Source organism: Protopterus annectens, chromosome 8.part0 (genome assembly GCF_019279795.1).
Source record: "Protopterus annectens isolate FY-2018-M chromosome 8.part0, PAN1.0, whole genome shotgun sequence".
Lineage (NCBI taxonomy): Eukaryota > Metazoa > Chordata > Ceratodontiformes > Protopteridae > Protopterus > Protopterus annectens.
Genome location: NC_056741.1, coordinates 1,777,747,362 through 1,777,770,886, shown reverse-complemented (window position 1 = coordinate 1,777,770,886; position 23,525 = coordinate 1,777,747,362).

Genomic DNA, 23,525 nt, shown 5'->3' with positions numbered 1-23,525 from the left:
AACATACAGCATGGGTCCAGAGCAGTAGGGAATAGGAAATGTTGCATGTGTAGTACTGCGTTTCTCCCAGCAGGAGAATGGATGCCTGCTGTGTAAGTGAACCGGTGAGGCATATGTTAGGGTAGCTATGAGCCATGGGTATACATATAAATGAAGCAGAACACCAATAGTGTAGTGGTTAGAGCATCCACCTAACGTAAAGGCATTCCCAGTTCAAGTACGACTATAGCACATAGCATTTTCTTGTGTAATGAATGCCTCTGTGCTGCAAAGCCAACATTTAAACATGTAAAGGTGAACATGTGTTTTGCATGGGGCAGTTAACCGGATTCCATCAATCAAAGTGGTACTGTCATAATGAATAAGGCACACGTAAGCACAAAGAAGTGGCAGTAAACATATGTAACTCACAATAAGGATATGCAAGTGCACCTGCGTGGGTGTAAGCAGCTCCCAGCATAGCAAATGTATGTTGTTTTGTACAGATGTAATTTATATATATATATATATATATATATATATATATATATATATAGATATAGATATGTGTGTATAGATATATATCCACAGACATAAAATAAAGAAATATATGAATATATATATATATATATATATATATATATATATATATATAAAATGAACGCCAAAAGAAGAAAGCATACACAAGGGTTGTGAAGGGAATCTAGAGCAACTAAGGTATTATACAGTGCTTTCAGCGTATGTTAGATAAAGCTGCACAAGAGTGAGTAGAGCACCGCTATTCGCACCAGAGGCAGGGTTATACCAGTGGCCATAATATCATTGAACAGCTATGTCAACATTACACACAGATGGAATGTAGTTCATGTTGTGACCACCTACACTTGTAACCCACAAATGTTCGTAATCCATAACACCAGGAAAGGCACATATGTGCAAATATAAATGGTGGGAGAACCTGTGAATACACGAGGTGGTACAAAATGTGTGTAGGGCCCCTAACGTTCTGGAGAGGGCAATGTGTAAAGGTGTGTCATGGCTGCGATATCAGGTGGATAATGGCTGTTACCCATGGAAACTCAACATGGGTGGGCTAGAGAAACTATGGCTATGTGATTATGGAAACAGGAGTGCCAGGGTTGGTTGCGCCAGTTGCAATGGAGCGGCCCCTGTAGGTCAGCTAGTACGTAGGTGCAATTCTCAGCTAGAGCGTCTTCTGCGTGGAGACATGCGTGAATGGGCATACCTTCGTTGAAGGTTGTGCATCAGAGCTGGCAACTCGGCATGTAAAACCTATCTGCCAATCATTAGCGGACCGGAGTTCTGCTGTGGTGACCCCTAACCGGGAAAAGACACAACAACATGCAGATATCAATATGTTGATGTATATTCTCTGTAACACATGCACTCCATTTATTGACATAAATAATATGAATGTGCACAGAAACAAATATAGTAGCAGGAATAATAGGCTGTGCAGATGAGGAATAGGTCAAATTACACTGTATCACATCACACTTATCAGCGGTACTTTATACATGAACAATGTGCAACATCTGTCCGCTGTATAACGTGCTGTATACCGATTACAAGTTCACCGGAGTGAACTGTCGGTGTCATAATGACTAAGGCAATAGTATGCTGTTGAAGCAGAGATAAAACCCGATACGCATGTGTAAGTGTGTTTGCCCAGGAAATGTATTGGTCAACGGACACACAGATGTATATATATACATATATATATATATATATATATATATATATATATATATATATATATATATATATATATACACACACACACACACACACACATATATATCTATATATACAGATATATATATATATATATATATATATATATATATATATCTCTATATATATATATATATATATATATATATATATATATATATATATATATATATATATATACATATATATACATATATATATATATATATATATATATATATATATATATATACACACATACAACATTTATTGATATATACAAATATACACACAAAAAACATATATATGTCATTGTAGATATACACATGTACATAACTAGGTTACTTTACAGCAATTACGGGTAACATATGTTCAGACCAGGCATATGTTACTAGGAGGTTCAATAAACAAGCGTTTACCTCCCACACTGCCCAGCTAGGTCGGTCAGACATACAGACAGGCAATAAAGATAAATACACTGCTGCTTTCCAAACCACCGGCAGGAAAGTACCAGTGGGAGAGATCTGCAAGGTCTACACTTTAAACATGGATAACGGGGTCCCTTGCGGGACACCAAAAATTCACTTTACGTGTGAACCCTTGGTTATCGATGCGAGCAGGATGTAGCTGTACATGGAACAGTAGGTTGTGCAAGTGTAATAACACATGGGTTGACAAAACGTACATGTGTCCCGAGATGGGGAGAGTGGGCAATGTGTAGGGGTGTGTTCATACCCCAGCTGCACTCACAGCAAGTATTTGTCATGAGTGCTGTAGAGGGGTGTCAGGTAGGTGAATCATGGGTATGCAATAATGGGCCTAAGTGTGCAGGTGTTGGTTGGCAGAGATGTAATATGCCGGCCCAGTGGAAGTAATTAATATTCCTATGTGGGCATAGCAGATGCCTATACCTCCCAAACCTGAAGAGCACATCTACTGGATAGTCCGTAAACCATTGGGGGGAACACATAGGGACTATATCAGTGCCTTGTACCCGATTATCATGGATGTCCGTGATTATGAATTAGAATGCAACACAGTCCTAACTAAACACTTCCATAACTAGTGATATTAGGTGGACAGGTGGCGGAATCCAGGTAATGACTAATGACAACATGTATGAGTCATAAACATCATGTACCTCAACAAATGTTAATGAATACATATGCCCTGTGACTGTCAATGTGTCAGGTTAATAGAACCAGTCATCTAAATGTGTCCCTGAGGCTGTTATGCAGTGTCCCTGATACAGTGTTCATTCTCCCCCATTCATATGTGAGGTCTGCTAGTGACGGAAAGCGCATATTCCGCCGACCACCTTAGGTAGATGATAGCATAATAGTTTGGGATTACCACCTGTTCGCCTTTGTGAGGGACACTCCACTCTGGGCAGTTGTGTCCTGCAAAATGAATGTTACGGCACATGGCCTGTGATTTTGGGAAAAGAGTTCATATACTGTGTGTAGTGGTGTCATAAAATGATTTTGTTGTATCTGAAACAGCTACATGTTATAGGAAACAGTATTAGCAACTATAATGCTACAAGAATAACCTTAACATATGCAAACCGGTGAAGTAGTCAGTTTACTACTGGTTGTGGGTATGTGTTGCCTTGTCAAATGTGACAGCTCTACATATAGGTCCTATAGGGCTGCCACCTTTCCAAATGGCCAAAGTGGGACCTGCTCTGTAGAAATGTCAGACATACCAGATCGAAACATACCTACAGCCATGCATAGTACAGAAATATACATATTAGCACAAATCAAAGTTAGTCTAGCAGCAGTCAAGTTGCATATGCTACTTCACATAACATATCGACGTGTCATGTATACAATAACCATTACATGCAAATATTACAGACATGTAGAATATAATAATGTCCTCTAATCAGGACATTTGCTATGGCTAGAGTATTCTCGCATGAAACATATGCCTAATGAGGGACTGTCCCATGCAAAGTGGGAAAGGTGTTACTCCTAGAGTCTCACGTTGGCCAATCTAAAAGGTGGAAAACCTACAATAGGTATGCGGTAGCATGATCCGGCAGAGAGATGCGTTTCCCAAAAAACATTTACATGTCAGCATTGCAGAGTATCGGTTCCCTTGTATCAGCCAGATGGTAGCAGATTGTACAAGGGACACGCATATAATATGATTATGTCACTGGACAGGCCGCCGATTCCGTACAGTCGAACACCTGCCGTCGCCTAAGGGTTAGCCATACCCGATACTGTAATCATGTAGTCCGATGTAATAGGCATCACAAGGGATTGCGCCCACCCAGCGTGAGTGACAAATGGATGCACAAATGTTGGTGCATGTGTAAGTGAGTGAGCAAGCGGGTGTAAGCGTGTTTGTCTACCAGTATGCGAGTATTGCACTGTTAAAGAAATGTGGAGTCTAAACAAGTATAAGGAGCTGTAACCAGAGATCAGCAGTGCTTAACACCGCGCAAACCCACGCACAACCACTCCCACCTGCTGGAATGTGCCTTACCCACTCCGTATCCAAAGGTGTCGTTCTGGCCGCAAACAAAGAACCGTCCTTTGCGCGTGTTGGTAGCAATACCCTGCGCACGCAGCTCATGTGAATTACCAATACACCATGGCATATATACAGACAATAGACAGTACCACACACATACCATACAGCACAGTCATCCAACAGTATAGCAATGTACTGGTAGATATGTCCGGACCTGCTGTTTGTAGACCTGGCCGTCCTGTGTTTCAGTGTGTGAGCATGCCCAGTATGACTGTTATGCATGTTGTTGACTGACATTACTGTCATACCTTCATGTGTTTGAGCATGCCCAGTATGGTCAACTGGATCGCATGTGTCACATGTTCAGATAGTCAGTACTGTGGTGCTGACCCCTGCGTTGTACACCAAGAGGTGGCATGCTGTGTCTGCAGGGCAGCTAATGGTCATGTGGCATTGACTGTTGCTACATTTCTGCACAGCGTGGGGGGGACATCCAACAGTATCCACAGTCCTATACAGCACCAGGGGTGGTGCACATGACTGTCACATGTGTACATTGGAAGGGGGGCACAGCTGACAGTTGTACACATTTGCTACTACTGTACTGGTATGCCAGGTACTCCATTCCAGTGTGTGGACCTACCTAAATTGCTGGTTGGAGGCATACCAGTGTACGTCAGATCCTAGCTTTAATTGCCAGCATAGTGGTTTCAAACGTCCTAGCCTTCACAACCTACATCCAACTGCCTGGCCTGCTGTAGTCTGTGTGTGTGTCTGTGGGGGTTGGGGTCATCCATTGGGCATATCCAGAGGCCATTGTATAGCATTTGTCTGTATTGGTCTACACCTGTCCAGCTGTATGAGACCTGTGTGGGCTGTATGGCTACACATGATGTTCAGTCCATAACCTGCAGTCGGTTAGGATACCCTGTGTACTACTGGCTACTATTGTGACCCTGGTATGTGCTACAGATGTCATGGTGCCACTATGGATGTGTACTGTCTGCTGCCCTAACAGTCGGCCACCAAGTTCCCTTATATGCTCACATCCATACCATAGCTACAGGTAAATACACATTCTAATACAACTGCCAATTGGTAGGTTGATTAACTTACCTTGGGGGTGTTCCAGACCTGAGGATGGTGCTGGAGGGCTGCCTATGTCAGATGCACACAGTGCACTTCCTATACATGGCTGAGCACAGGTAGTGTCATGTTTGGCATCCTTTCTACTGTCTGTGCGAGTCAGAGAGGGTGAAATTCCCTGGGTAGCTACTGTGTCAGTGCATATGCCATGTGTTGCCTCTTTGCAAAGGGCAGGTCATACTGTGCATGCCCCCTTTCACCTACTGGGTCTAGCTTAGGTAGTTCCTCCTCCTCCAAGTCACACTGTGCCTGTACAGGCCTTGGCATTGGTGGGGGGCTGTGTGGCCCTGCCCCATGCTGTTCCTGCTGCAACTGTTACCGCAGGATCAGATTGTGTAGCATAGCACATACCATAACAATTTGGGTGCATGTAGCTGGTGAATACTGCAAGGTTCCACCAGATGTGTCAAGACATCAGAACCGTGACCTGAGCATCTCAAACACACGCTCAATTATATGTCTTGCCTGTGCATGTGCCTCATTATGCTGTAGTTGTTCAGGTGTGTGTGCATTGCTGATGGGTGTCATCAGCAACGACTCCAGTGGTTACCCAGCATCCCCCACTAGGAGACTGTAGGGGATGTCCATATTGGCAAAGGTGTGGTACAGCTGCATCAAATGCCATATATCAGAATTGTCATAGTTTCCAGGGTAGACAGCACACACATTCAGTTTAATGCCCTGGCCATCGCATACGGCCTAGCTGTTGGATGGTATGCCCCTGCAGTTAATGTAGGCCCTACCCTGCTCACCGGGTGGTGCTCTGATTCATACGGGCATGCAGGCTATAGCACCCAGTACCCCAGGGTAGTCTGCCATTTGGGGGAAGAGATGCATATTGCTGGTCAACAAATCACGTGTGTTGAGGACATGTACGTGCTCACTGGCACATGGCGTCTGTGAACTGGTGCAATTCTCTGGATGCAGAAGATGCCTGTGAGATCCCCATGATATCCCCAGTTGTGCTTTGGGAGGTACCTGTGGCTCGTATACCTAGGCCAACACATACCTTGGTATCCACTGGGATGGGTTTCCCTCAGCCTGTTTGATGTGTCAGGTGTGGCCGGCACAGCTCAACAAGCTGCTGTAGGAGGTCTCTGTCCACCCCATAGAGCTCCACTATCTCCAGCTCATGTAGCCCCTGGTAGGTTACCCTGGGTCTGTAAAGTCTTATGCCACATCACTAAGGGTTGTTCAACAGCATTCACATCCTCACCACTCTCAGCCTCCTGCACATGTTGGTCTATGTTGCCTGCTGCAGCCCTTCTCATTTGGTTGGATTGTGTCGAGAAATGTCCCCGCATGTATGCACTGGTGGTGTAGAGTGTGAAAGAAACCTGTGTGTATGGTGCTTGCTCACTTTACCGTAGTGTTCTGGGACGGGCTGGCCATGTAATCTGCTGATTGTGCTGATTATCACCTGTTTGTGCAGCCTGTTCACCTTGACTACTCCACTACTGCTGCTATCCCTCCCACTTTCACCAGGCAGGTATAGACACACCCCTAGCTTAGGCATGCTAAGGCAGGAGCAATCCCAAGGCACAGGTCTCCAATGTACGTACAATATGTCTGACCCGCCCCCCCCATGTTTTCACCTATATTCGAGTCATGCACCCGGCTATCTATACACATACACTCTTGGGATCTATATCACACCCAGGGGATAAACGGGATTCACTATTGTCAACCTCATTTGCATACTATTGCCTTCTAATGCATAGTTATATGACCCATACTGATCCTCCAAATTAATAACCACTGCTTACTGTCGCTCAGATCCGTACACAACTGGTTAAAGGTGCCTTACTATCACCGTATTCGATGTCCCTTGTTCTTCCCAGCAACAAAATAACTGGTCTCTACACGACTAGAACCCAGGACCCTGCACACCACAGACAATGTGCTTTACCACTAAGCCATGGCAGATATACATACATCCAAGGTGATCACGTACAGATCATCCAGCACAAACATTCAATAGTGCTAATGTCCACATATATATATATATATATATATATATATATATATATATATATATATATATATATATATATATATATATATATATATATATATATATATATATGTGTGTGTGTGTGTATAAAATCTATGTATATTTTATATATATATACACATGCACACACATATACATTGCATTTATATCACAACAGCGGACCACATGACACCAAAGCATTAGACAAGCATGAAAAGGAAACCAAATGTGCCACCTGCATTATGTAGTGGTGTTACTATAAAGGCAAGTGTGTTTCATTGCGTCACATGGGTCAGACTGTAGCAAGGGTAGGGCTGCTGACATTTACTCACCAGACCTATTGGTAAATGTATGTGTATGTGCTGACAACCCAGTGGACATTATATAGGAAAGCAACAAAACACACTCAACACATCCTGAAGCTAGCCACCCACAGATACCAACACATAGGATATGACTGCCAAACACACACACCTGTCATGCCTTGGAATCAAGCACCTACCTGTCCATTCTATCACACTACAGCATTACACAGTTATGGAATGCGCTACCGAGATGACTGGGTCACAGCACTCCCAGAGGCATACATCGAGGTGGGTGACATCATCAGCAAAGGCAAAGACGCCGATAGGGATTGTATGGAGAGTGAGCAGTCTAAAAGCATTACTCTGTCCCCAGGTAGCTGGAATTACACACGCACACTTTGTAGGGGTGGGATTAGAACATAGACCTAACTACCTTATCACACTACAGCATTACACAGTTATAGAATGCACTACCGAGACTGCTGGATCACAGCACTCCCAGAGGCATACTTCTAGGTGGTTGACATCATCAACAATGGAACAAATGCTGATAGGGATTGTATGGAGAGTGAGTAGTCTAAAAGCATTAGCTCTGTCCTCAGGCAGCTGGAATCAAGCACACACACTTGGCAGGGATGGAATTAGAACATAGACCTAATTACTTTATCACACTACAGTATTATGCAGTTACAGAACACGCTACCGAGATTGCTGGATGACAACTCTCCCAGAGGCATACTTCTAGGTGGGTGACATCATCAACAATGGAACAAACACCGATAGGGATTGTACGGAGAGTGAGCAGTCTAAAAGCATTACTCTGTCCCCAGGCAGCTGGAATCACACACACACGCACACACTTGGCAGGTTTGGGATTAGAACATAGACATAACTACCTTATCACACTACAGGATTACACAGTTACAGAACATGCTACCGAGATTGCTGGATCACAGCCTTCCCAGAGGCATACTTCTATGTGGGTGACATCATCAACAATGGAACAAACACCGATAGGGATTGTATGGAGAGTGACAGTCTAAAAGCATTACTCTGTCCGCAGGCAGCTGGAATCACACACACTTGGCAGGGCTGGGATTAGAACATAGACCTAACTACCTTATTACACTACAGCATTATACAGTTACAGAATGTGCTACTGAGATTGCTGGATCACAGCACTCCCAGAGGCATATTTCTAGGTGGGTGACATCATCAACAATGGAACAAACGCTGATAGGGATTGTATGGCGTGTGAGCAGTCTAAAAGCATATTACTGTCCCAAGGCAGATGGAGACAAACACACAGCAGTGGTGTGAGCAGGATAATTGCCTATCTACGGAGCACTATTACAACACTACATAGATACAAGACATGCCACAGACAATACACCTTTCAAGACAGTCAATATGACCTTCTAGGAATGCAAACATCGACATGGATGCTGGCAGTTACGGTGTACATACCTGTGAACCAGTGTGTTCAATACAGGAATCCATCCTGAAGTGGAGTATGGCCATCTGTTGCCTGGATGACCACTATCACTATACAGGATTACAATGGTCATGCCCATACACAGAGGCACATAACCGACACAAGGTGTAACTGGGCATGCTCACACACTTAGTAGCACACTTCTGTTTGGAATGCACTATTTGTCCATCTACACAACGGTGTACTGGGCATGCTCACACAGTAGCGAAGGGCTGTCTTGTATGCACACAGATTCTAAACACGGAAGGCACAGTGTGTCGATAGTCATCATTGTTAGCATGAACGCTGCACTACATATGCCTGACACTGGTCTTCTACACAACATCTGCTGCTGTCCATCACCTTAGCTGTACCAATCTAAACCTGGCACACTAATACCACCCGTGGTGATGTCCTGGCAGGAGTGGTTACTTCACACATATAGCACCATACATAGACGAAGAACCTGAGACCAGGTAAACACCCTGACACCTACAGGACAACTGCATTATATGTGTCTGCTAAACAGTGCTAGATATGTAGCGTTCGTAATCATAGCTGCCAATCTAGATCCAACAATGGGGAATACTGACATCTGTGCAGTGAAGAACACCTGGCATAAGGCTCAGTTGTGCACAATAGCACTACCACCGTATACTGCAGATACACACATGTGGGCCATAAGACCGTTACGGACCGCTCCAGGTGTTAGTGTTCCCATGTACATGGCTACTCACATGTACTGACCAGTACACTCTCAAAAGCCATCACAAATGTGCCAGGTGCAGATCACAGTGGTAAATGCCGCATTCTAGTATGTAGCCCTCAGACATCACCTTGCCCTTGGACCAGCAACACACATCCATACATTAGTACAACACCATGTTACTCATGACCAGTGGACTGTACCTAGCTCTACAGCAACTGCGCAGACTACCCATGTACTGACAGGGTTCCATCATGTGTTATGCAATGCAGTGATACCACTGTTCATAACCAGGTCGGCTGTACACATAACAGGGGCCCTGGGTCTTATACAGCTGTAACTGATAACTGTTGCTGTACACCAGACAACACACTCTTGTTTGGATATGACATACATGTAACTGCCATGGATATGTACATGCCCCCCACACACACACACACAACACATATGTACATAGCATAGCTTTTGCTGTCTTTCGTGCAGACACTTGGCTACAGTGATCACACGCATGCACATGGAAGGTAGGTCCATGGCTGTTGAACGCTAACAGCACATAAGATTGCAATGTTGACTGAGTTAACATTCCCTCTGTACTGGTTACCCATGACAACTATCATATCATGCAACAGTCCATGTGTCATGTATGTCATCACATATGTCCACCAATTGCAATGCATACAAACATGGCTACATGACAGGAATGTAGGACCTATACATGTACATGTAGTGGTGTGCATTCAGCTACCATGCATGTGCAGTAGCTGATGTTTGAAGTTCATCTGTCTTACTACAACATGCAGTTGCAATGCAGCCCCATCATTGACACCTGTATATGGTGAAATACTGACAGTACGGTAAGATGTACATCAGGTATGGATGGATGTGTGTACATAAAGTGGTGGGCCACCTTTGCATATGAATGTTTGCTGAAGACAGCTCACAGGTGTGTCACAAGCCGTCCTACCATAACATGTGCAAACAGTATGTTTCTGTTAATTGAAGGTGAAGACATACAACCTACACAGCGGTCAGGGTGTCACTGACTGTAAATCACTTGACACCTGTAACACTTAAGTTCTCCCTTGTGCATATAGCAGCACAATTGCCGAACGTAGCGTCAGTACACATTGTAATGCAGGCAATACTGCTGCATGTCTGTCAGACGTATCATAAGGTAGCAGGTGTTTGATTCACAGTACTGCAATGTGTGTTCGTTTGTGTGACCATATATGCCACGTATGGTGGGGAATACATCCCAATTGTTACACACCCCTGTACACTGTTGTAGAGATCTGTACATACTGCAGTGTAGAAAGCAAGACATAGGTGGAGGGGTGTGTATCACACACGTTAGCTATCTGTATGTGCATGACATTTGTGGACTCTAGTGTATGTGTGTATGTATATATGGCTGTCTGGTGCATGAAGTGAGGATGTATGCTGCCATTGAGAAAAGATAGGGCACATAACCCCTCAAGGTGATGCAATCTACTACCCTGTTGATGCCGTCAGTCTTAGGCATTACTGACTACCTGTACATGTTCATTCTCTGTTTCGTGTCATGTGGGTGCACAGTACTGTAATGGTGATTACCACATAGGCAGGGGTCCTCACCTCAACACTATCAAGTGTGTGTTATAGTGTCATTGACCCCGTGAGTGTGGGTGTGTTACTGTGTGTGTCTGTGTATGTCTGTGTGTGTTCTCAACCTGTAATGTGAAAGTGTATTACTGCTATACAGTGAGGCCTCATGCTATCAACTGGCCTCTACCCTTGACATCAGCTAGACTGCTGTGTAAACCCCCTGCACCATGTAACTGTACCTGTGATGTCACCCGGTATAGATGTCATGTCTCTAGCCACTGCAGCCTAGTACACAGCTCACATGCTCCTGGATCAGTAGATGTGTAGAGATCTTTGGAATATCAGCCTTTCTAACAGTGAGGTTGAGGCTACGTATAGCATGCTGGTATTGCCATACATGCCTGTGAGTTCTCCACATTTACACATGTGAAACTGCAAACACTGGTACTTAATGGCACATGCAATTAGACCTTAAGGAGGGAAGCAGGGCAGCATTACCAACATGCTGTTACTGTTGTTACCAGGACACATACTGTGAACATAACACAATGCATTCTAACTGCAAACACTGTGATGTAATGGCACATGCAATTAGACCTTAAGGAGGGATGCAGGGTATCATTACCAACGTGCTGTTACGGTTGTTACCAAGACACATACTGTGAACATAAACAATGCATTCTAAACCTGTACTACATGGTATGTCTGCTGCATGTCAACAGTACACAACAATTGTAATATACACTTATCTCACTATTCTGTTCACCTTGCGCATCAGACCATATGAGCATGTCCCTGCACCGATGGTGTGGATGACAGGGATGTGGCACAGGCATCGTCATATGCACAGGGTGATAATGTTTGCCAGGGGCCTAGGCTGCACCAGTGGATGACATCATGTGTGTGGGTTAGGGCCTGTGGTCTAACTGGACATGTGTGGTTGTTATGCATGTGGGTGTTGTGGTGCCCTACAGATGTTTCTGGTGTGTGCGTGTATGTGTGCACACAGTTCTGCCATGTGTCCAGCCTACACAGGGGTATTATTGACAGCTCCAGATTATACAGACCAGGATTTATAGCTCACTGTGTCCGGCCACGGCCATGTGACCTGTGCCTGCCAGGGGTTGTACGGGCACTACCAGGCAGAGGTACAGATTGGGTACTGTCTGATGACACATGTCCACTGGAACCGTGTCCCCACTGGGATCATCCAGGACCACGTCCACGTGGCCTGCTGTGTCCTGGTGTGGACAGTGCAGCACCAGCTGCACTGCTGCTGCTACCGGCACTATGGGAGCGGGCATGTGAGGTAGCTCATTCACGTAGACCTGCACCAGGTGGTGTAGCTGGCCTACGTCCATGTGGCCTATGCCTCACTCCTACCAGATGTTTCAGCACAGACAGCTCACACTTGTGGATTACCATGCCACGGTCAAGGATTCCAACCATGTCACTCAATTGCCTGTCCAAAACGTCAGCAATCTGCTATTGAGCATTTGCCAATGCCTGGATGTTGTCGTTTAAAGAACGGATAGCAGCCCTCTGAAGCCTCTGCCCTTCTCTGTTCTGCCATTCAGCACATAAACATGCGTCTGGTGACACCAGCTGCTGCGCTCTGTCCTGCAGGTGCATGTCAGCCAGAGGTCCTCCTACGAGCAGCACTGGCCACATGCCTGTGTGGCACATCTGCAGTCATTTCACTGACACCATGGTGTGAAGACACACCTTCCATAGCCACCACACATTCCTGTTCCAAGCTAACATACACTAACTGTCCTTCATCTATGGCCACTGGTGATGGGGTATGTGTTGGCATGAGAACTGTGTGTGGGGAAGAGGGGTATATAGGTGGGATGGCAACCAATGGCACAGATTCAGCCCCTGACAACCCTGCCTGTACCTCAAGCATATGTTCATCACTGCTAGAGTCTGTTGGGACACTAACATCAGATGGACCGCAGGAGGGTAACGCACGTACATCACCTGTGAAGGCCAACAAAGACTGTACATTACAATAGAGAGACACACACACAGACACACCCAGATACACACACAGACACATACAGACCATGCATGTGATATGACAGAAGGCATGCAGCATGCATGTGATACAGCAGACGGCATGCAGCTCAGACATTAATAGTGTTAGTTAGCATACAACCCTGGGTTGCACACAACAGCAAGCATGTGTCATAGCAGAAGCCATGCATTTCACACAATCATGGTAGTAAGCATGCATCCCTGTGATACACCATGTGGACCAGCACAGGTTAACAGTACACATGACTGATGTGAGGCATATGTCCTTGACATTAACATGTAGTATGACATGTAATCTGCTGATGTGTGCATTGACATGCATACATGTTTGACACAATGGTGTCCTGACACATGTACAATGGTGTAATGGTGTCACATTGCAATGTTGTCTGTATGCCCTACTGATAGAATGCACTTTTAGCAGATGTGCATGACCATTTAAGGGTAGTATGAGGCGTCTATATTGCTATACAGTGTGAAGTACAGACACAGTGCCATTGCATGGAATCATGAGGCATCTCTGTTGCTATACAGTGTGGAATACACACACAGTGCATAGCCATGACTTCATGCATACACAATACATAAATACTGTGGATTGTGACCCACGTTGCTGTGGTGCATATACACTAAACCATGCTGTGTCATGTGTGACAGGTCACCGGAAGACATATGGATGACACCCCTGCACAACTGTTAACATTTCTTAACTGCCTGGCAACCGTGTCCACACATGGCAGACTTGTCAATACACCATGTCCCACATGACATTTATGTACCACACACATGAGGTGCACGGCTGACAGTGATGTCCAACAGCAGCAAAGGAAATGTACGGTATCTCTGGCCTGATGTGGTGTCTGTGTATGTATGTGGAAGCTGTACAGGTGACTACTGTCATGCTGTGACACAGTCATGATGTTCAACACATCTTATGTGGTCAAATTAAGTGACACCTACACAAGCTGTGCACAGGCTGTTAGGATGTCCAGTGTTCCACATCTACTATATAACCATTCAACAAAGGCTATATTTGGACCATGTGTAGACAATGTGCAACAGGGTTTTCACACATACACATCACATCTACTGTGTGTTACTACATGTCTCTGGCCATCCTCCATGGCCATGTGTGAACATGTGTTGGCCAAATGTTTGTGATGGCTGTCTATCTCACATGTCTATGTTGTCCCATATGACATACACCCGTAGATGTCAGATACTCCACTGTCCACAGGGTTATGCAGACAAAGGGTTGTATGTTTGGTATGTGGGGGTATGTTTTCTGGGATAGTGAGACAATGTTGCAACCAGACCACTACATGTCTGGAACATGTCAGATGGCACATCACAATGTCTGCACTCATTGCAGGGGCATATTCCACAATGGTGAATCATGGGGGCTGCACATATCCCAGCTCACTGTGTAGTACTGTTTGTGTACCCCACATGTGTTATTCTGATTTATAGTACATATTCCTACATTGAACAACACCTCCACCGTTGTATGCACAGCTGTCCACACATCTAGCAATGACAGTCACTGTGGTTTCATGTTGGTTTGTATATATTGCACATGGGTAGCCAGTGTGATTGATGAAAGATGCGACCTGTATATCATGACTGGACCATACATTATGTGTACATGTGTTAACTGGCCCCATGACAAATAGATCTGTGCATTCACATGCCTGATACTGATAACTGTCTCACCTGCAAAGGCCTGCTGTCTCTGCAGCTCACTGGAGGTACCTGTATAGGGGTGACACAGCAGTTTGATCATTATCCATGACTGTATGACAGCTACAGGGTGCACTGTGCATGTTAACACATTCGCCAGTACAATAGCATATACTATGGAGTATGCACATGTGTGCATACACAGGGTAGCATACTATAGTATGCAGCATGTGTGTCAACATACCTTGCATATGATGTTACATTACATATTGTACAGTGACACATGTGACTAAATGGGATATAATAGTTATATGTGCAGTAGTGACTTACCAGGCAACTCCAGGCTCGGTGGTTGGGAGACACCCACCTCCACGATGGCAGCTAGAGTTTGTGGATGCTGTTGTGATGGGGTCCCCAGGCTGGCCAGTAGCTCCTCGGTAGGTGTGATTGGGGGCTGGGTTGGTGGCCCACCACCTGTTCTACCTTGTTCCCTGGCAATTGCATTGGCATGCTGTTTCACATGTCAGATCAGGTCCATGCAGTGTCTGTGCACCTGCTGGTAGGTGCAGTTATGGCCGCCCACATCATGAACCCTCCTGTGAAGTTCCTGCCACAGATCATCATGCTGCTGGGCATGCTGTGGCACGTGGCTGAACAATACCTCATAGTTATCCTGGAGGTATGGTATGAGGGCATCATCCTCCAAGTGGCTATATGCAGGCAGTCGTGATTGAGGCATTATCTGGAAGACATAATGATGGAGACAGGTCACAGCATCTCAGAGATGCACAGAGATATAGCTGCACATACATGTGTATTACATTTAGTACATATGAACAGTTGTCTTTGCAAATCGTCATGACACTGACACGACTGACATGTTTGTGTCACACACATGTAACACCCGATGGGGATTGGATATTATCACCATATATGTGTGTCACCTCATTACATTGCTCATACTCCATGTGAATGCTGTCTTGATGTGGCCATGACTGTTTGCCTGTACTGGTGTTCTTATCTGTCAGCATATGCCTGGATGTGTGCACATTAATGCTGTTGACCTTGATGCTGTGTATATGTCACATATCATCACATACACTGCCTTAACGGACATGAGCAGTGACAATGCAGACATGCGCATGGAAATCTTTACACGCATGTGTTTTGCCATATACATCTACACGGCACTGTACAGTGGTTCAACATCCTGCCACGTATCACCTGTGTTGCACATGTGATACACATGGGACAATGGCTAGTCAGATGGTATTCGCAGGGATGGTTATCAACTATAACATGTACGGCCAAGATCATGTAGTAGTGTGTATGCCCTGGGCCATGTATGGGCATAGGATGTAAGGTTTTCTAGCTGTATCCAACAGCTATGTTCCCACCGACAGGTGAATCAGTGCCACATTACTGATTCAGACAGTTAATGATACATCTACCATGCGGTCATTGCACCATGTATGACAGAGATGACATGTGCAGCTTTGCAGGACAGGGTTGCATGGTATGGCAGGAGTATGTAACATGTATGGCACAGGGATCTGTCCAGCATGTGGCGACCCTTGTACTAGGAAGGTGACTGTCCATGACGTATGTCTTTCAGATCAGGATATGTACGTGCAGCATGTCCAACATCACAGTGATGCACATGTCTTTAGGCAGGGTAGGCAGCATGCTGCATAGTGGAGATGAGGATTGTGAAGGCTGGTGTCGCCCATCCAAGCATGGCCAATACACCTTAAAGGTGATATGTGATTCCATATTGGTCACTTGAGTGCTGAGTATGGCTGTCCAATCATCTCCATGCTCATGGATGGCATCCTGTCATGACTTGGGTTGCCTCTTATGACTACCTAATAGGCCTGGTGATGTCACTAGCTCAGGGAGGTAAACTGCACAGCACCATCCCTTACACACAGTGTCCATAATGTTGACCGCTGCCTAGGTGGTAGTTAATGGGTATAGGGTTATTAACATAGTGAAACAGTGAACAGTCTGGTGCAGGAATGAAAACGAATGATGCCTCGGCTCGGACTGTTAGAATGTTTAATAACACACAACAACAGAAAACAAGTTAAGCGCTTTCATCTGGCTGGCAGACTTCTGCCAGCCAGATGAAAGCGCTTAACTTGTTTTCTGTTGTTGTGTGTTATTAAACATTCTAACAGTCCAAGCCGAGGCATCATTCATTTACATTACTGTACCAGACTGTTCACTATTTCATTTACGTTGTTGCCTGTGAGTCGAGTTATTAACATAGTGGTGACAATGCAATAAGCAGCTGTCAAAGTGTGCACATATGTCACGCACCTCACCCACAAAGCCTATTCTGTATGTTGTCCACAACACTGAGTCAGCTATTGCTCCTAGGTCATGGCCATTCACATACTTACATATGCAGATGCCTCCCATTTTTCTGTGTGGTATGGGCTACAATGAGGGGGGAGTTCAAAACATTAACCCTGTTTTACTGTAGCTGCCACTGGTGTGATATGCACATGTCACTCAGACATTTTTTGTAGTGTTGCTTCTGTCAACAGGCCACTGGTAGAACACTCCTGTGACATACGTAGGTACATCTAGTATACTGAGTGTAGGTGGAATACAGTATGGGTGATGATGTCCTATGACCTGTCACAGGTATGCTATGCAGTGTGAATTCATCCGTACTGTCATCTACATCTGTACTGCTAACAACATCTACATTGATTAAGGTTCATAGACTTTCAGACCATACTCAGCAGGGTAATAGTGCAGTGCCTCACATTATGAGTGGCGTCTCCACTTTGTGGGTTGTGATAACTGTTGGTGTGCTCCATTCAGTGTTTTCACAGACTGACATGAACCTATGTTTTACATGGAAGTGTATGTGTAGAGCAAACTGTTTTGCCATATGTGTATTATACGACTAGGGATTTGAACAGGTCACATGCAGCCTGAGTGCACCTTGTACCATCGTAGTTATGGTTACAAGGGCTCTGTAGTGTTCATGGATATGTGATTGTGTTCCTGTTGGGAGGGCAGTGAGTTTATGTTATCCAACACCCTATCTGTATTGCTTATTCATGCTCAGCACTTGTTCAGAACATGTAAGCACTTCATGAGCTACTAATTACTCTAGCACTCAATCCTACTCATTTCCTACAGGTAAACACTGTTTGTCCTTACATTTCCAGCTTGCTTACAGTACAACAGCTGTTGTACACACTTACCTCACATATCTTGTGAGAAATGGTTGAATATACAGGCATGTCCAAGTGTCAATTACCAGTGTTATTGCCTGTCTATATGATGAATATGGGCAACATGAGGCAATATAGCAATTGTCTCATGTACACAGTCAATGCTCACCTACTAACATATGACACTACAGCCTGTGGGAGATGCACATATGTAGCCATGCTGGAGGTAATGCTCTCTCCAACCCAGACTGAACCTGACAAACATGTGGGGATGTTAAACGTTTGCACCACACCCCACTCATCACATAGCCTCACTAGATCTCCACCACCACAGGCCACACATAGTAAGACTACAACATTTGTGGAGCCTCTCCATACTACTCTGTGTAGGCAACAGAGGCAGCCCCCATCACCAAACACAACACCAATTACTTATAGCCCACAGACTCATGTGTGCCCATCAACTACAGCCAATAGGGTGTTATAACATACCCAACACACTAGTCATAGGTGGCTCTGTAGGCGGTCACACTGATGTCCCACTCAGCAGGCTACTCAAGGCGATAGTCACTTTCATCTGGCTGTCAGGTAACAGGATACCTAGCAACTTAACCTATGCACTCAGGTCACTCCTCAACAGGTACAATATGACTGTCATTCTCCATGTTAGTGTGAATGTCCTGAGATGTAACTTCCTGGACTACATGTACAGGGACATGCAATAGCTCTCTGATCTTGTAGCCCAGGCAGGTATCGCCCAAGCTCTGAGAAGCATTCTGCATTAGTCCAGACTGATACCACAGTACAATGACTGAATTATTCACTTCAACAGCTGCCTATGCTTCTGGTGTCATTCCAAGGGGATCTGCTATCTGTCTGCTTTGAATGACATGGTCGACAAAACACAATGCTTTGGCACAGATGACCTGCACCTGTCAGCCCTGGGATTATGGATAACATCTAAGGCTTCTGCTGCTCCTATACTGCCTGTTTTAGACACATTTCAAATAACATATTCACCACCAGAACAGGTACAGGCAAGCAAAACCTGAGGGTAATGTTACTCAATGCTTGACATCTTCATCTCAAATGCACTCAGCTGAGGCACTCCTTATAATGGACCACTTCGATATCTCTGCAGTGACTGGGACCTGCTTCTAGGCTCCAGAGAGCACCCCTGCACTGACAGGCTATTATGCAGACCACACCTTTCAGTTATGTAACCAGGACCGGAACACCCATGGCGGAGGTGTGTCCATATTTCACAAGGATATACACACCTCCAGGCTGGTTGCTTAGCACAATGCATCAGAGGTAATCCAAGTGCAACTAACTGTGGCCAGACCTGCTATACAAATTGTAGCTTGATACGGATTCCACACCATACCCACGGTTAATGGCCCTCATTTCTTGGTGTACTGGAAAGTAGGGTTCAAACAGGAACTACTGATGTGAGACTGACACTACCCCACACTTAACTGTGATACCTACTCATGTACCAACATACTAGGCCTACACCTTCGGGGATTCATAACCTCCAATCGGCTGGATCAACCTATACACACCACCAACAAGGCCAACAATATCCTAGACCTGGACATTACCAACATGTGTGACTGATGTTCCACACCTGGGGTTATCCCCTCGTTGGTCAGTTCCAAACGTATGCTAATCACCCTTGTTATCTACATCCCGGCACCACACCATTCATGGAAAACACAGTACAATATTTCTACTAAGCCAACTTCAGGCTTCTTATGACAACAGTAGTAAATGTCATGACACCCATGCAGATGGACAATATAGTTACAAACGCTGAAACATACACAACTGCACTTCATTAGCACTTACATGACTGCATGGATCATGCTATCCCAAACAGTGCCATGATGGTACCCACCAGATAACGGACACCACTCTGGGGGTCCACTGCCATGGACATAATGTACAACAGAAGGAGGAGACTGTTGCAAAGTAGGGTACAATCCCATGGGTGGGTAGCTCCCTGGTCAGTCTCAGTAGGAATCTGAGATCCCTTATCACATCCTCTGCAGCTAGCTACATAAACATTACTGCGACACATTCCAAAGACTACCACAAAGCGTTATGGAGGTATGTCACTACTCTCGATGGCAATACCCACATCTGCTCTGACATACAACGGTTAGGCAGGAACATTACAGAACTGATTGATATTGGCAACATCCTTGCAGATAGGTTCAATGCTAACTTTACACTCCTCTCACACCCTAAAGGGCCCAAATCTATACAGGAACAATGCAGAGTCCCTGCGGTCACAACTATGCAGTTCAAACCTGCACTCTGTAAAGCCTGGAACACAGATTCCATTTGACCATCCAACAGCTCAGGCTGCGATTTACACAAACCTCAGAACGACATGGCTCCCCACTTGGGCACCAAATTCACTAATAGCCTTGTATCAGGCATTGTGGACCCTGACTGGCACACAGCAACATTTATCACACTCCACAAAGGTGGCGCCACAATGGACCAGAGGAACTATTGCCCTATACGCCTGTCTAGACGGTTCTGCAAGGCTATGGAGAACATCATCATGGAAGTCATTCACAGAGACATTGGTGGCCTCCAAACCTTTGATACCACCCAGGTTGGATTTGTTAAGGCCAGACCATGGCTCCTACACCTGTTGGAGTCCTTTGAGACAGTTGCCAAGGTAGTGGATGATGGTAAGGAGGTCCACACAGCCTACCTTATCCTCTCATTGGCTTTCAACACCGTTCCCCATTCTGGTATTGTCAATATACACATCCACCTGCACATCGACCCCTATGTCTCGAGATGTTATGCAAAGTGGCACGGACAGGACACACACAGTGAGGGTAGCATACCATAGTTCCTACTGTACATCAGTTACAATTGGCATTCCCCAGTCCTCGGTCATAGGGCCCCTCATGTTAGGTATATGCTTCCCTGAGGTACAGGCTAGCACAGAAGGTCTTTCCCTGAATAGGTTTCCAGACGACTGTATACTAGGAGCCATGATTGATTCACCAGCTGATACAGACACCCTCCTTAAGGGTGTCATTGTGACGGATACCTGGTGTCGATAACATGGCCTCAAGCTGCATGCCACAAGGTGCATAGACATCCCCTTTGGATTACACCAATCACCTACTGACTATCACATAGGTGGTAGTCCCCTACATACATAAGACATTATAAGCGATCTTAGTACACACGTAGATAGCACCCACTCCTTTGATAACCATATTGCCAAGGTGGCGTGGATATCCTTCTATGTGGCCACCCTAATCTGTAATGGGTTTGTAGCCCGAACAAAGGCAGCCATTGTACCTCTATACTCCTGACTTATGAAACACGTTCAAGGGTATAACACCCCATTTGGGGTGTACCTTATGGAACAGCAACAACTTTAAATACCACAACATTAACACACCAACAGGATTACTCACCTCCGAAGGATGACGTATGCAGCACAACTACAGAAACCCCAACTGTACTCATTTACATAATGCATACGCAGAGGTGACCTCTGCTGAACATACAAGGCCCATGTCCACAACAATATTGATGGATATGCTCCACATAAGCAACATAAGCAAAAGCCGCTGAGAGCAACATGCTCTGGGATATGTACCCAAATGCAACGATGGGTAAGACGTGCTGGAGGGATACATTCCTGAACCGGACACTCACCATGCTTTGGAGCATGATTCCTATGTACATCAGGCAGGGACCCTCACAAGCATTCTTTATGAGATACCTGGATGGGTAGATGGGGAACAGACATGTATGCCAGGGATCACTGCAGTGGCTGTACTGTACACAGGTGCAGGAAACAAATGGCTCTGCTGTTCACGGGCACAGGACACTAACCTAGGGAGGTGCCGCCAGTGAAGACACTGTAGTTGGGTTTACAAATGGACTTGGCCAGACAGCATAGTCCCTAACTATGAAACTATGAACCTATGAAGCTATTACATGTCCTTTGTGCATGGATAATTGAGTAGCTCTTCCATTTCAATTAGCTATCATGCTGTTACACTGTCTGGTGACTACAAGCCATATGTATCCTGTTATTGTGTATTGTACATTCCAATAGACATACCTTATGTTTGCATAATATAACAGTAATGCTATGTAAAATATTTGACATATCTACCTACAATACTGTACATTTCACATTTTTTAAACAATATCCCATAATGCAAAGTGTAATTGCACAGCAGGACCACCTTAGGCATGTTATTCTCATTATATGCCCATACATATGCCTACTGTTACAGTATATCAACATATACTGTCCCCTGTTATGGCACATACTTGTTGGACAAACCCTACCACTGACAGCAGCTGGAGTGGAATTGTTATGTTTAAAGCCCTTATGTAGCATCCCTTGTGGAGTATGAGGTGTTTACCTTGTGGCCCACAGCAGTACACACAATTTCTACAAGCGTTACTATGCTCAATAATACATCACTACATAATACCTTTTCCCACTGTATGCATTGCATACACTTTCATTAATACAGAACAGGCTCTACATACACTAACATACTGAGTGTTCTGCATACCTTCTTAGTGGTCCGAATTTACGATAATATCTGTGTTACTCCTTTCCTGTTTAAATGGTTCTATGGTATGAGCATATGGTTTGAATGTATGGCAAGCCATCATTTTATACGTAGATACCTGTAACGTGGTATCCTGCCACCAATTGGTGTTCCGGAGTAAATTATTACATGCACATCAGCTGTGCAGCTACTCCATTGGCCAATTCCATGGCAACAGTGGGGTATAATTGAATACCCCACTTGGGCATTGTCCTTTTGCCCTACCTTCGAGGAAGACAGTCTGGATGTGTTTTATTGTGATGAATTGCAACTGCTATATTGAAGACACAGATATTTTGAATTCATGTCCCCTGTGGATTGTGTGTGATGGCTAGAGTATGTAGTTCTACATATGAGTGTAGCTGTTATTGCAACCATCTGATACGGGACTATTGCAAACAAAACCTGTACCATCGGCGTCTGTTCCATTGTACAACAGCAACGTCACATGGCGCCATTACAAGTGTGTCCTTCACAAGGTATGTTAACACTTCTGCAGATGTCATTGAGTGAGTGGATGTTTGTGATGTTAATACAGTCTGTATTGCAATTGTTTCTGGTGTGGAGGAGATGTAGGTGGATGTACA